This window comes from Phyllobates terribilis, unplaced genomic scaffold, assembly GCF_046119375.1.
Source record: "Phyllobates terribilis strain yellow unplaced genomic scaffold, ASM4611937v1 Scaffold_250__1_contigs__length_2853362, whole genome shotgun sequence".
Taxonomy (NCBI): Eukaryota; Metazoa; Chordata; class Amphibia; order Anura; family Dendrobatidae; genus Phyllobates; species Phyllobates terribilis.
Genome location: NW_027363010.1, coordinates 1 through 13,572, shown reverse-complemented (window position 1 = coordinate 13,572; position 13,572 = coordinate 1). Strand labels below are relative to the sequence as shown.

The 13,572-nt window shown below is 46.8% G+C and overlaps 1 long non-coding RNA gene across 1 annotated transcript; it reads right to left on the bottom strand.

Annotated features, from left to right (window-relative positions):
* Window positions 1-265: 265 nt before the first annotated feature.
* On the bottom strand, window positions 266-4,245 carry LOC141218889 (uncharacterized). The gene is made up of 2 exons (XR_012287573.1): window positions 4,165-4,245; window positions 266-753 (listed from the first exon to the last, which is right to left on the bottom strand). It is a non-coding gene; the product is annotated as an uncharacterized lncRNA (long non-coding RNA).
* Window positions 4,246-13,572: the final 9,327 nt, after the last annotated feature.

Genomic DNA, 13,572 nt, shown 5'->3' with positions numbered 1-13,572 from the left:
CTATTCAAATCAATAGCAGGTGGAGTGCAGTGCCCGGTGGAGTGCAGTGCCCGGTCGCACCCACTGTGCAGCTCTGTAACTGATCAGTCCTGGCCGCTGACACCAGGAACAGCAGATTGGCGGGGGTGCAGAGTGTCGCACCCCCACCGATCAGACATTGATGACCTATACTAAGGATAAGTCATCAATGTTAAATGTTTAAGTCCCAGACAACTCCTTTAACAGGCTGTAGATATCACTATAGACAGCACTGGGGAAAATAATGACAGATGATTGACGTATGCTTTATTTGTTCCTGGAGCAATACACAGACTCCATAAACAGTGATCAGTGGGGGTGATCAGAGCCCCCCATCTCTTGGATATAACTATACGGTTCATGGTTTCATGTCCCCGGTATAAGAATCTTCACATTCACTTGATAAACAGTCGGTAGACAGAGCACTGGACCGGTCCGGTCTCCTAACAGTCCAGTCTGTGCGGCCACGAGGCTCGCAGCTACGAGGTAAGTGTTTTAGGCAGTGAGTGCCCATCGCTCCTCATCCACCCGGGTGCAGAGAGATTTTTGCGGATTGAGTTCGGAGTTAGAGCCATGATCGGTGATCTCCAAGGTCGGCAGGTTACTTGTACAGAGCATTGAAGGCTCTTCCTATGACCAGTCTCCGAACCTCGGTAGTACCAGCCCCTATTTCATAAAGCTTGGCATCACGAAGGAAGCGGCCCATCGGGTAGTCGTTTATATAGCCATTGCCCCCTGTGGAGAAATAAACATTTATAAAAGAACAGTGAACATGGGGTGGTCTCAGTCTTCATGGGTAAAATTGCAAAATACGGTAAAAACTTTTCAATTTACTTCTTATTAAAAATCCTCTCAGACCTAGAGAAGAGAGATATTTTTAGGTCACCAGCCACCTCTGCCAGTCTGTCAGAGGTGGTCGGTCTCCTAGGGAAGGAGTGCTGTCCGCTCTGGATCCGGCCGGCTTCATTATGCCTCTGTCCTCTGATTCTCCAGGAGGGAAGGCTGCTTCTGATTGCAGCACTGGAGAGCGCACAGGACGGGTGGCACCTCTGGTCCGAACTGTCAATCATCAGGAGCAAGCAGGAAGCCAGAGGATGGGGAGCAGAGGACGGGAAGAACCTTTTAATGGGAATCTGTCAGCAGGATTGTCTATGTAATCTGAGATCAGAATAATGTCCGGCCAGATTCCAGCAATGTGTTACTACAGGGCTGTGTGCTGCTGTATCAATAAAATCAGTCTTAAATCAGCAGGATATTATCATTACAGCACTAGGTGTCTGATCAGCAGCTTTCTATCAATATATAGTGTACACAGGAAGGTGCCAATCAGTGGTGTGGGCGGGGGTTATACACAGCTGCCAATCAGTGCTGTGGGCGGGGGTTATACACAGCTGCCAATCAGTGCTGTGGGCGGGGGTTATACACAGCTGCCAATCAGTGGTGTGGGCGGGGGTTATACACAGCTGCCAATCAGTGGTGTGGGCGGGGGTTATACACAGCTGCCAATCAGTGGTGTGGGCGGGGGTTATACACAGCTGCCAATCAGTGGTGTGGGCGGGGGTTATACACAGCTGCCAATCAGTGGTGTGGGCGGGGGTTATACACAGCTGCCAATCAGTGGTGTGGGCAGGGGTTATACACAGCTGCCAATCAGTGGTGTGGGCAGGGGTTATACACAGCTGCCAATCAGTGGTGTGGGCGGGGGTTATACACAGCTGCCAATCAGTGGTGTGGGCGGGGGTTATACACAGCTGCCAATCAGTGGTGTGGGCGGGGGTTATACACAGCTGCCAATCAGTGGTGTGGGCGGGGGTTATACACAGCTGCCAATCAGTGGTGTGGGCGGGGGTTATACACAGCTGCCAATCAGTGGTGTGGGCGGGGGTTATACACAGCTGCCAATCAGTGGTGTGGGCGGGGGTTATACACAGCTGCCAATCAGTGGTGTGGGCGGGGGTTATACACAGCTGCCAATCAGTGGTGTGGGCGGGGGTTATACACAGCTGCCAATCAGTGGTGTGGGCAGGGGTTATACACAGCTGCCAATCAGTGGTGTGGGCGGGGGTTATACACAGCTGCCAATCAGTGGTGTGGGCGGGGGTTATACACAGCTGCCAATCAGTGGTGTGGGCAGGGGTTATACACAGCTGCCAATCAGTGGTGTGGGCAGGGGTTATACACAGCTGCCAATCAGTGGTGTGGGCGGGGGTTATACACAGCTGCCAATCAGTGGTGTGGGCGGGGGTTATACACAGCTGCCAATCAGTGGTGTGGGCGGGGGTTATACACAGCTGCCAATCAGTGGTGTGGGCAGGGGTTATACACAGCTGCCAATCAGTGGTGTGGGCGGGGGTTATACACAGCTGCCAATCAGTGTTGTGGGCGGGGGTTATACACAGCTGCCAATCAGTGGTGTGGGCGGGGGTTATACACAGCTGCCAATCAGTGGTGTGGGCGGGGGTTATACACAGCTGCCAATCAGTGGTGTGGGCGGGGGTTATACACAGCTGCCAATCAGTAGTGTGGGCGGGGTTATACACAGCTGCCAATCAGTGGTGTGGGCGGGGGTTATACACAGCTGCCAATCAGTGGTGTGGGCAGGGGTTATACACAGCTGCCAATCAGTGGTGTGGGCGGGGGTTATACACAGCTGCCAATCAGTGGTGTGGGCGGGGGTTATACACAGCTGCCAATCAGTGGTGTGGGCGGGGGTTATACACAGCTGCCAATCAGTGGTGTGGGCAGGGGTTATACACAGCTGCCAATCAGTGGTGTGGGCAGGGGTTATACACAGCTGCCAATCAGTGGTGTGGGCGGGGGTTATACACAGCTGCCAATCAGTAGTGTGGGTGGGGTTATACACAGCTGCCAATCAGTGGTGTGGGCGGGGGTTATACACAGCTGCCAATCAGTGGTGTGGGCGGGGGTTATACACAGCTGCCAATCAGTGGTGTGGGCGGGGGTTATACACAGCTGCCAATCAGTGGTGTGGGCGGGGATTATACACAGCTGCCAATCAGTGGTGTGGGCGGGGGTTATACACAGCTGCCAATCAGTGGTGTGGGCGGGGGTTATACACAGCTGCCAATCAGTAGTGTGGGCGGGTGTTATACACAGCTGCCAATCAGTGGTGTGGGCGGGGGTTATACACAGCTGCCAATCAGTAGTGTGGGCGGGGGTTATACACAGCTGCCAATCAGTAGTGTGGGCGGGGGTTATACACAGCTGCCAATCAGTAGTGTGGGCGGGGGTTATACACAGCTGCCAATCAGTAGTGTGGGCGGGGGTTATACACAGCTGCCAATCAGTAGTGTGGGCGGGTGTTATACACAGCTGCCAATCAGTGGTGTGGGAGGGGTTATACAGGGCTAAGCATTTAGAGCTCTGCAGCAGAGAAAACTGTTTTTGTATCAAAAATGACACATCGCTGGAATCAGGGTCTCTGCCCCTCCACCATGCTGCTCTCCGATTATATAACAAAAACCTACTTAAAGATTCCCTTAAAGTGAATACAGGCAACAATCTAAACCTGACACCTTTACTTGCACAAATCGCAACGCTTGTCAACACTGAATTCCTAAACATTGGAGATGCCTATATATGAAAACACAGCGGTGGTGGTGCGCTTGCTCCCAGAGCCATCCCAGTCTTTTCATACAGGTGAAGACACATAGGGCAAGTTTCATTTGCAGTTAAAATTTAAAGTCATTTTCTCATTTTTTTTTTTTTTTTACATCTTGGATCATTACTTGATGGGGTTTTTTTTGCACCAAAATAATTCTTCAAAATGGCGCACACAGTACAATGAATTCTTTATTTTCGTCTTTAATCTTTTTTTTTTTGTGACTTTAATGAAAAAAAAATTGGATGCTCCTCTAACACAGCGCAAAATTTTGTGCGAGAAATGTATCATATAAAATCAATTATGGAGGTTATATTTTTCGGGCACAGAGTTTGCTCAATTGATGAATCGGCTGAAAACATTAGGCAAAAAAAAACCAAAAAAAACCCCCACAGCCGTAATGGTGATCGCTTTGTGTTGTGGACTGCTGGAAACATCGAGGGCAAAACTGAAGAATAAATATGTATCAGTAGTGCTGGTGGATTTAGGTGTTGGCCAAAAGGCACAGGTTAGACTCTCCTTACCTAGACACTGAATACCATCGAGGGCCACTTGGGTAGCAGATTCAGCAGAGTAAAGGATAACGCCAGCACAATCCTGTAAGTAAATGACATGTTCCCAATTTATCACATACAATAACCAGAATTGAAGAAGAACAAAAATTCTACTTTAAAGAGGACATGTCACCAAGTCAGAAGTGACCAGTGTTTGCCCTTACTTTATTCCCGCTGCTCCCCCGAGTATTACACTTTTTCATTTTTTTAAATCCACCATACGGTTGCAGAGATATGGGCCTTTTTATTTAGTGTTGATTGTGTGTAATCTTTATAAGGGGGCGTGGCCCACAGGATAATTATGCAGAGCAGCCTAAAGACACGCCCCTGAGGATCCTGTGAGCCACGCCCCCTTTGATATAGATCATAAAATTTAGCAGTAAGTAAAAAGGCCCATATCTCTGGAACAGTATGGCAGATTTAAAAAAAAATAAAAAATCATGTTCAGGGAAGAAGTAGGAATACAATAAAAGAAAGAAAGAAAAAAAAAAGCTCCCTTTTCATCTAAAGACAGGTCAATGTTTAATAAGACCCCTCTTCGGTGGGGTCTCCTCTTCGGTGGGGTCTCCTCTTCGGTGGGGTCTCCTCTTGGGTCTCCTCTTTGGTGGGCCTCCTCTTGGGTCTCCTCTTCGGTGGGGTCTCCTCTTTGGTGGGGTCTCCTCTTTGGTGGGTCTCCTCTTCGGTGGGTCTCCTCTTCGGTGGGTCTCCTCTTCGGTGGGGTCTCCTCTTCGGTGGGGTCTCCTCTTCGGTGGGGTCTCCTCTTCGGTGGGGTCTCCTCTTGGGTCTCCTCTTCGGTGGGGTCTCCTCTTCGGTGGGGTCTCCTCTTTGGTGGGTCTCCTCTTGGGTCTCCTCTTCGGTGGGTCTCCTCTTCGGTGGGGTCTCCTCTTCGGTGCCAATTCTGGTGTTCTTAACAGAAGCATACAGTCTAGATCACGTGAAGTCATTATCGGTCTTTACTCCTCTTTGGTCAGACCTCATCTGGAATACTGTGTACAGTTTTGGGCACCACATTTTAAAAAAGACATCGACAAACTGGAGCAAGTTCAGAGAAGAGCGACCAGAATGGTGACTGGTCTGCAAACCATGTCCTATGAGGAACGGTTGCAGGATTTGGGAATGTTTAGCTTGCAAAAAAGAAGACTGAGAGGAGACTTAATAGCTGTCTACAAATATGTCAAGGGCTGTCACATTGTAGAAGGATCATCTTTATTCTCATTTGCACAAGGAAAGACTAGAAGCAATGGGATGAAACTAAATGGGAGGAGACACAGATTAGATATTAGAAAAAACTTTTTGACAGTGAGGATGATCAATGAGTGGAACAGGCTGCCACGAGAGGTGGTGAGTTCCCCTTCAATGGACGTCTTCAAACAGAGGCTGGACAGACATCTGTCTGAGATGATCTAGTGAATCCTGCTTTGAGCAGGGGGTTGGACCAGATGACCCAGGAGGTCCCTTCCAACTCTACTATTCTATGATTCTATGATTCACATGCTGTTGTGCAAATGGAATAGACAATAGATGGAAATTATTGGCAATTATCAAGACACCCTCAATAAAGGAGTGGTTCTGCAGGTGGGGACCACAGACCACATCTCAGTACCAGTGCTTTCTGGCTGATGTTTTGGTCACTTTTCAATGTTGGTTGTGCTTTCACACTCGTGGTAGCATGAGACGGACTCTACAACCCACAGAAGTTGCTCAGGTAGTGCAGCTCATCCAGGATGGCACATCAGTGAGAGCTGTGGCAAGAAGGTTTGCTGCATCTGTCAGCGTAGTGTCCAGAGGCTGGAGACACTACCAGGAGACAGGCCAGTACACCAGGAGACGTGGAGGGGGCCGTAGGAGGGAAACAACCCAGCAGCAGGACCGCTACCTCCGCCTTTGTGCAAGAAGCAACAGGAGGAGCACTTCCAGAGCCCTGCAAAATGACCTCCAGCAGGCCACAAATGTGCATGTGTCTGCACAAACTGTTAGAACTGACTCCATGAGGGTGGTATGAGGGCCCGACGTCCACACATGGGGGTTGTGCTCACAGCCCAACACTGTGCAGGACGCTTGGCATTTGCCACAGAACACCAGGATTGGCAAACTCGCCACTGGCTCCCTGTGCTCTTCACAGATGAAAGCAGGTTCACACTGAGCACATGTGACAGACGTGACAGAGTCTGGAGACGCCGTGGAGAGCGATCTGCTGCCTGCAACATCCTTCAGCACGACCGGTTTGGCAGTGGGTCAGTAATGGTGTGGGGTGGCATTTCTTTGAAGGGCCGCACAGTCCTCCATGTGCTCGCCAGAGGTAGCCTGACTGCCATTAGGTACCGAGATGAGATCCTCAGGCCCCTTGTGAGACAATATGCTGGTGCAGTGGGCCCTGAGTTCCTCCTAATGCAGGACATTGCAGTGTGTATTTTCTTATGTCCATGTATTTACTACTAAAAGTAATTTTTTACATTTAGATTTCATTTTTCACTGGTTATTACAGACTTATTGCTTCCCTGCACATTCAAGTTTCATGTTTTCTTTGGGCATAGATCAGCTAAAAGGCACTCAGGAAAAAAAAACAGATGAAAGATCTACAAACTCTCCCTTAAGACTGTCAGAAGGAGCTCACTGATAGATTCTCAGTTAGCTAATTTTGCAGCCAGGAATAGACAGTGCAGCACAGATGCTACAGAACGCAACATTTTTAATGAAACTCAATAACGGAAATCAATTTTAGCCCCAAATACTTGCATTAAAGTAAAAAAAACAAATGGCCGCAAAGCAGGACAACCGCTTTAACTCCTTACCAACATCTGCCGTACATGTATGGTATAAGTCAGTAGCGGGTGCATGGAGCAGAGTCAGCTCGCCCCGTACATGGCAGATAATGGCTGTGACAAACAACCAGGACCTGCCTCTAAGAGCTGCGAGTGGAGCGAAGATCTGCCCACCACTGTTAACCTGTTCAGTGCTGCTGTCAATCTCTAACAGCAGCATTAACAGCGCGCCGGCATTGGGACGCATCGTTCCATGCGCCCACCGGCGCTCCTGTGACGCGATCACAGGGCGCAGATGGACTGCTATGACATCCGGGGGTCTGCTGAAGCCTCCATGCCTGTCATCATAAAGCTTCATTTGGGCTGTAAAGAAGAAAGTGATTTTGCTATATGGAGCATTACTGTGGTATCGCTGTATATAGCACAAGCAATCAGATAATGTATACAAATGCAGTGAAAATTTAAAAAAAAAAAAAAAGTCTAAAATATTAAAACCCCACACGTTCAACTCACCTCCCACTAAAAATAAAGATAATAAAAATATACACATTTGTGGTATGGTCTCTTTCAGAGAAATACAATCTATCCAAATATAAAAAACAAACGATCAGTGAACACAGAAAAAAATTCAAAAAGCCAAAATTGCATTTTTTTCGTTCGCCACAATACTGCAGAAAACCCTGTAAGAAGCGATGACCATGTCATATGTGTCCCAAAATGTTATCAATAAAGTCCTCTTGCCCTTCAAAAAATAAGCCCCCACACAGCTCCATCAACCCGAAAAACGAAAATGTTACGGGTCTCAGAAAAACTCTTGGAGAAGTTTGGTCTTGCTGTAATCACACTGAGGAGTAGGGTCCTATTACCAGGTCATTTTCACCACACTATGTGCGCCGTTAAAATCCTTCCCAGAAAAACAAGGTCAGGCTTTTTTTTTCGCACTTTTACTGCACTTGGAATGTTTTTCCCGTTTTCTAGTACTATGTGGTAAATGAATGGTGGGATTTATAAGTACCGCTCATCCTACAAAATAACAAGACCTCACACTATGTGGACAGACATTAAAAGTTATAGCCCTTGGAAAAAGCCAAGGAAAAAACAGAAAAAACCATCAATTGGTTCTGTTGGGAAGAGGTAAAGCTAAAGAAACGCATGTAACAGCAGAATATGGAGGAAGGTGAGATATCACCGGCTGGTGGATACTACCTGCTCCATCGCTGGCAGAGTAACCCATCCCCATGGAGGCCGCTGAGATCTTCTCTTGTAGAAACGTATCCAAAATCTATAAAACATGGGGAACAGTCAGCAGAGGGTTTGGTGATTGGCTCATATTGGCGATATACCCAGGGGCATTACTGGGCACAGGGAAGATTGGGAATGAATAGGATTGGCTGTTAGATATGTGATCTCTTCAATTAAAGGGGATGTCTAGTTGGAACAAGTTCTCACTGATCTCTGGATAGGTGATGACTCTTAGATCGGTGGGTTTGGCCGCTATGACCCAATCAGCAGAACAGCACTTATAGATAGAAGTGAGCGAAGTGCAAATGTTCAGCCGCCGGTCCGTTCATTCTCTATGGGGGGCGCTGTACTCAGCTTTCTCCTGCATAGAGAATGAATGGAGCGGTGGTCCGGGGAGGTACTAGCAGGGATTAGTTGGGTTCCCAGCAGATCTAGAAGTTGTCACTTATCATGTGTTGGGGAATAATGACTTCTCCTCTGATAAATGTGCTGATTCCGGTCAGTTGTGGTCGCTGAGTGCGTGTGATGGGATGTGGCTCCGTCCGTTATATTATATCACGTCTTATACCTATAATCTCGCTGATCGCAGGTGTCTGTCTTCACACTCAGATGAGATGGAACAAACTGACGATATAGGACTTTTTTTTTTTCTTCAAATTCAAACCGAGCAATCCTATTGGCTGAGTATGAATGCAGTTACCATGGTGACAGAAGTAGCTGCAGATTTAAAGGGACAAGATACTAATATTGTACTAAAGTGTATTTTATTATATACTTCACATAACTGACTGGGTACACCTTGGTGCTGGTGGGATGGCTTTTTTTTTAATCAAACAACATGTTTACTAAGTACCCTATATTATATATATTTCCTATTGCTTTTTACTTACTTATAGCAGGGTATATGTTCATATTGTTTCTATCCTAAGTTTGTCTATTTTCTAATAAAGACATGACCAGTCCTCTTTAGAATTTTATAGTGACCCCATTGAGGTCATGGACTGATATTGGGGATTGCAGAGTTGGGGCAAGGTGTTGGTGCTAAGTAAGTGACATCAAATGAAGGCTATGGTGCATATGACTCGCCCCCTGGGCCGTGGGGCACTCGGATCCGGGCAGTAGGGGAACGATGGGAGTAGTAGTGGCAACTCGGTTCCGTGGCTCAGGGTGGTCAGGCCAGTGGTAGTCCGTTATGTGCTGATGTTTATGTCCGACTACGCCACCCGTGGATTTGCGGTTATTAGGAACCGCCGCTGCATGCAGACCGCTGGGGCTGATGAGGTGTGCAGCTAGGGTAGTGTGACTCCCCACGGGAAGAGTGCGGCCCCAGGGCAGTATAGTGGATGGTGGGAGTGATGGTAGTGAGGGTCCCAGTGCTGATAGTGCTGGAGAAGCAAGGAGCACACAGACAACAGGTTGCAGTCCAGGGTCTTTACTAGAACAGGTAAATTGACCCATAAACAGTCCCGGCTAGGAGGGGGACCTGGATGTCTGAGAGTAACGGGGAAATTGGCCCTGGTCAGGGTGAGGGTGTAGGCCTACCGTGCTTTCTGCGCTCCTTCTGGCTATCTCCTCCTGATAGGGTAACAGCCCACGTTTCCGAGCTTTCCGTGTATTCTCGCCTGTATGGCCTGCGACGTGGGTTCCTTTCTGCTCCCAGCCTTGTACGGCTTTACTGGTCCCTTCGGTTGTGGCAGGGCCTCCAGGCTTCTTAGGCCAAGGAATATACAGTCCCTTGCGGACTGGTTCTCTGCTGGGGGATGTGGAATCCTTCCAGCCTCAGACACCAAAGTCTGGTAAGGTCAGTCTCTGATTTGCCAAGACAGGCTCTCTTCGCCTCTCGTCTCTGGCTGGTGGCTCTCCTACTGCCACACTTCCTCTTAGGTGCAATCAACTTTCTGTCCCTGCTCCACTCTGGGACACGTCTCAGTGCTGAGACAGGCCATCCATTCTCTCTAACCCTGCCCCCAGTACCAGCTTTTATAGGGGCAGCCAGCTCCCCCTACTGGCCTGAGACAGGAGGCATTGCATGCTAATGTTCCCCTGACTAGAGAACCTCCCCCTTGCTCTCAGACACAGCTTTAATTACACTTGTGGCATCCAGGCCAGGGTGACACACATACATAGTAAATCAGTCTTGTTGTGCCACAGAAATCCTGTTCTATAACACAAAATATCTTCATATGATGAGGAGTTGTGTTGTGTTTTTCTCCATTTACATTCTAGCGTGGTGATCACATAAAATGTAAAATTCCTATTAAATAATTACTGAATGACAGTAGCCTGTATCCCTGGAGGACAAGTCATTTACCGGTTCACCAGGTTTGATGTTCTAATGCATTTAGATGTTTCAGTATTTGTATATATCTTTTTTTTCCCCCCTTAAGGGTATTCAAGCGCAGACTGTGGCAAACTTCTTCCTCGCCTTTGAAGCACAGCTTTCAATTATTCCTATCGTAAACCAGGTAAAAAGCTTCGAGCCGAGCGTGATCAGACTCCTTCAGTCCCGCAGCAGGTAAATCTGTGAACATCGCCGGCACTCCTGCTGTTCCTAGCACCGATCCCTCTATGAGCGGCTGTGCAGTAATGAAGGCAGGATTCACCCCAAACTTGCTCGTCTTTTTTTTCGATTTCCAGTTCTGGTAATTAGTGATACACATGTGTATATCCAGTGGTCAACTCAAAACCTATGTATGGAAAATCAATTGTTTGCTGTATGCATCTCATTTGTAGGATGCACACTATTCATTTCAATATGGAGCGGAGTAGGAGGAGACTTTCATTGCTGTCGCCCTTTACTTCCTCCCTGCTGATAGGAAATGCCATGCTGTTTGCTTGTGTCCTGTGATTACAGCAGCCTGCAACAGTTTTCAGCGTGCACTCCCCGGCTCAGGCATCAAGCAGTAAATGATAACATTAAAACGCTGCTACCCCTTTGTTAGTCACTTTTTTATCTTCTTCCCCTTCTACGAATGCTATAGTCCGTTATTCTAGAACTGCTCTGAAAATGGTTCTCTGGAGTGTTGGGATTTGGGTTTAGGGTGGGTTATGGGAATTGAAGTTCAGAATGATTTGATTAAAAAAAATATGAAATTAAAATTCCTCTGTTCTTGAGAAGGTCAGGAGAAAATGAAAGGATTCATCTAGTCTGTTCAGCGCTCCCAGGAGACAGGCACCAGGCGGAGGTATTAAAAGTCTTCAGAAATTTACTTAGATAAAAATCATCATAAAAAAACGATACATAGAACAACGCGTTTCGGCTATATATTGGTACAGAATAGCCTTCCTCAGGTAAGATATTGCTTTACAGTCTGTTAGAGTTATATAGTCTATATAGGTTCACTTGAATAAATTAATTAGGTTAAATGGTCAAGACCTGGTGGTTCTTCATTAGCTTAATTGCTGCTTGGTGGTTTTCAGTATGCTTGTTTCTTTTGTTGTTACAGGTATATTTGCAGTACATGATAAAATATATGGTGAAAAACACACACACATGAAAAACATTACAAACATTGATTTGCGTGTGTACAGTAGAGATGAGCGGTGTTCTACTCGAACTGTTCGCCAATCTCAAATTCGAGCTGTTTTGGGCGGTGTTCGAGCCGTTCGGCGAACACGAACAATTTGAGAAAAATTCGGCTGTTCGAGGTTATGTTCGATAACTGTTCGTGCACCAAAATCATAACTGGATTTTTTCTCAGTAATGATGAAAATTAATGTTAATACGCAGTTTGAGTGTACAGCGGGGTGGGGGGAGGGGCAGGGGATGGATCTCTGCAGGAATAATGAAGATCTCCATTTTTTTTTCTCTTTCCCGCATTTGCAGTGGGGAGGTGCAATCTGTCAGCCTATCAGCAGCGCACACACGGAGCGAAGTGCTTTTTTTCACACAAGCAAGGGCATGTGTGATTGGCAGTGTATGTCACATGTCCTTGCCCTATAAGACCAAGCCATTTTCCCCGTCGCCACCATTTTCTCACTGCTGCAGCTGCGTGTTAGACGGCACCGCTGTTGCTGTGTGCGCTATACCTTGTTAATTTCAAGCCAATTTTCGCACAAATCTACAGATAGCTTGGGAGTAGGGAATAGTTGTGATTGCAGTCCTTTTAAGGACTAGGTTACAGCATTTCCTACGACTTTTATCAGGCAGGTCTGTGCTCTTAAATAGATAGATTGTGGGAGTAAAGACTAATTGTAATTGCAGTCCTTTTCAGGACTAGGTTACATCAGTTCCTATCAGTTTTTGCCAGGCAGGTCTGTGCCAGTGCTGTGCAAGTTTTTTTCACAGCATTTGGCTGAATCTAGCAAAGCTAATCCTTTTTGGCCTATTGCAGAGTGTGTTAGTCAGTGGAGTAGCCTATCTGTGTTGCAAGATATACCACCTGTGTATAGAATACCAATTTTTTTACTGCACCTAGTGAAGTAAAATCTTTTGGGCATAGCATCATTCTATTAGTCCATCTATACTGACCTCCATCAGGTTGCAAATTAAAAATAATTTTTATCTGCATCTACCTCTGAAAAAATATTTGGGCTTCTAGCTGTGTGTGGGACTTGTTCTATTAGTCCATCTATACTGACCTCCATCAGGTTGCAAATTGAATATAATTTTTATCTGCATCTAGCTCTGAAAAAATATTTGGGCTTCTAGCTGTGTGTGGGACTTGTTCTATTAGTCCATCTATACTGACCTCCATCAGGTTGCAAATTGAATATAATTTTTATCTGCATCTAGCTCTGAAAAAATATTTGGCCTTCTAGCAGTGTGTGGGACTTGTTCTATTAGTCCATCTATACTGACCTCCATCAGGTTGCAAATTAAAAATAATTTTTATCTGCATCTACCTCTGAAAAAATATTTGGCCTTCTAGCAGTGTGTGGGTCTCATTGTATTAGGCCATCTATACCAAGCTCCACCAGCTTTGAAATTAATAATAATTTTTAGCTTCATCTAGCCCTGAAAATAATTTTTCCCAATAGTGGTAGCAATAGAAATATGGGGCGCGCGCCTGGCTAACAAAAATATACGCTTAATAACACAAAACACCAGCCTAGCGCACTGCATTAATAAGATGGCATCATCGTCTCTCCCAGTGCTAGGCCTACTACGCAGGCTAGTATTCCTGTGCCTAAAACACAAATGTATGGGTCCGCGCTAGCCACTATGTTGAGGGGTATAAAGCTGCTGCTAACGCTTTATAACAATTCAATTGGCAGATTTTCACAGAGCTCTTCCACAACGCCCACCCATCGGGCAACAGTTGCCCACCCTCCCTATGGGATCTAGTGGCGAATAGTTGATGCCATTAATCAGAGCGTCAGTTGCCCCGTCAACGTGGCAAGCATACGGTAAGGCATGGGAAGAGTGGACACG